Source organism: Propithecus coquereli, unplaced genomic scaffold, assembly GCF_000956105.1.
Source record: "Propithecus coquereli isolate 6110/MARCELLA unplaced genomic scaffold, Pcoq_1.0 Scaffold19, whole genome shotgun sequence".
Classification (NCBI taxonomy): Eukaryota; Metazoa; Chordata; class Mammalia; order Primates; family Indriidae; genus Propithecus; species Propithecus coquereli.
Window position 1 is genome coordinate 10,468,295 of NW_012143856.1, and position 2,928 is coordinate 10,471,222.

Consider the following 2,928-nt stretch of genomic DNA (forward strand, 5'->3'; position numbering starts at 1 on the left):
TCAGTTACTGTAATTAGTTTTACACATATTATGCCCCTGAAACCTCTCAACAGCCCTGAAGGTAGCACTTGTCTCCATTTTCTGGAGTCAAGGCTCAGTGAGGTTATGTACTCTGCCCAAGGCCACGTCGTCAGCTAGTGAAAAAACCTGATATTAGAATCCAGGTCAGTCTAACATGAACACTCACGCTTTCCCTACTCCTCTCCTCTGCTTCCTCTGCCTCCTCTGCCACCCCTACCCAGGGGCAGAGTCTTCTCACTGTTGCACACTGGCATTCAAATCCTCCACCCACCTAATGGGGGCTTTGGCAAGGCCCTGTGACCCTCAGTCATCCCTATCCAAGAATCTGAATTTAAGTGACTCAGAGTCTCCCCTTGTTTGTAAATTCTTTAATAGCAGACAACGCCGTTGCCCAGAGGAAACAGTTTGCACGAATTACCTTACACCCTTGTCAAGTTCTGTTTATAGCCTACACTCTGGGTCTATAATCGTCTAGGCCTTTCAGTTTGGCTGGAAACTCCCTCGGGGATTATACCAAAACAGCTCATTATCACATGGCAACATAAAATAGTAAAAATTACTGTAGAATCTGAATCACTTGAATAGTACACATGGCCTCTGTGTGTCAATTTACCATAGTTACCAAATTTACAAATAACTCTGCATAAAGGAAATCTCTTGAATTAAAATCTAAGGAAATAGGTGGAATGGTGCCCTCACCACAACTTGCGTTTCTTGCATTCGTGTGAGATCTTTTTGATTATGTTTCCTGTGACTCTTACCCATGGTGGGAACTGGTGTGGGATTTGATGCAACTCTTCAGAAAAGCAATTTCGTGATACGTGTCAACAATCTATAAAGTCTACATGTCCTTTTTAACCCAATATTTTTACTCTTAGAAATTTGTTTTAAGAGAATCATCAAGGATGCTTTCAACAGTTCGGTCTCCAGGGATAATTGTGGGAGTATTGTTTGTAATACCAAGAAAAATGACAAGAGTCTAAATGTCTGACAAGGAATTTGTTTGATAAAATGTGGTCAGTATAATAAAATGATAAAAGGCATTAAATCAGGGTAAAGGATATGGACCACACATTACATGAAAGAGAAAGTTTTGAAATATAGAAAAGATGAGCTCTCTATTTCTCTCTATATATACACATATATTATAAATATATATATAAATATAATATATTACTACAAAGTAATTTTAATCAGATTCTACATGATTTTTGTCTTGATTCATTTTGCTTATCTATACTTTCTAAGATTTCTACAATAAACACACATTACCTTTGGAAAGTAAACAAAAAATAGAAAGAAAGATTCAGTCCTAAAATCATTCAGGGAGCCCTCCACTGTTTTTAGAGGAAACTCTCCAAGTGTATGAGAAAACCATTGTTCTCATGCTGGGAAAGAGGAGTCATTCTACAGTAAACACTGGGAAGTGATTCTGCCTGCAATTAGGTGGAGGGATGGGCCAGGTGAAGCAGACAGTAACCACAGGCTAAAAATACTATGTGCAGGCCATAATTCCTGTTCTGTTTGGGAATTATAAGTGCACACTTTCTACTTAATCCAGCTACTAAGTAAGATTTTTACAAATATGAACTGTATATTTGTTTTTCCATTTTAAAAATTAAATAATGACATACCTTTTCTTTGAGCATTGGCCTTTTATCAGGGCTTTGTGTAGCACAGCCTAAATTTTTCTTATTGTAGTTTTCTAAGGTGAGAGGAGAGGTAACAATGGCACACATTTATTGGACTTGGCCCAGCCCAGTGTGTGGGAATGATTCAATGTACCTTAACAAACAGAGAAATCGAGTCACGCATCCTAGGCTAGTATAAATTGTTCCTCCTTTTCTTTTAGCATTAAATATTTTGTGTATGCAAATCTTGGCCAATTTAGATGCTTATTTTAATTACTGTAGTTGAAGAAGATTGTTAGATTTTTCTGGAGCTAGATTTCATATTAATTCCTGAAATCAATCAATCAGTCTCTCTCTCTCTCTGTCTCTCTCTTTCTCTCTCTCTCTCTCTCTCACACACACACACATTTTCTTAATATACACAATTAAAAAGAACAAACTATTACTACGTGAGACAACATGGATGAATCTCACAAACAAGGAGAAACAAAACCATCTTTCCCAGCTCTCTGCCCCCAATTTTGAGGACACAATTCTGAATGTAATCTCAACTAACATAGCTAAATCCTTAACACATAGAAAGGGTCCCCCTTATGCAACATTTCACACACAGGTGTTATAGAGGAGCAATACTACAGTTCCCGAGAGGTGCCATTTCAAGATATCTATGTTCACTAGTTGCATCCTACGACTGGAAGTCTCTGTGTCAAACATTCCACTTCCTACTAATTCTCACCCCACCCCTCTGTGTTACATGTAGGCAAATATCCTTGATTTGTGTGCAGGGTTCAGGGCCAATTGCATGGCCACCCCTGTTTCAAATGATAGATGATGCCTAGAAGGCTGTGAAAGCAAAACCAAAGCAGTGAGGCTGGGATCTCTCAGAATACCTAACTCCACATTGTTCAAGGTAATCCCTTGGCTAAAACAATAGTTCTAAAACTACAGTCAGATCCTTAATAATTGCTGACACCTATTAAATGTGTAACCTTTTAAAAAACTTTTTTTACATGCAGTAAAATGCACATAAAAATGTACACCTTAATGAATTTTTAAATATGTTTATACCACATAGCCACTATTCAGATCAAGATACAGGATATTTCCAGTACATGGAAGACTCCCTCATATCCTCTCCCAGGCAATCTGCACCCTATCACTACTACTACACACACCCAAAACAACTATGGTTCTGATTTTTATCATCATAAATTTGTTTTGTCTGTTCTTTAACTTTATATAAATTGATTCATAAACTATGTTCTGTTTGGTGTCT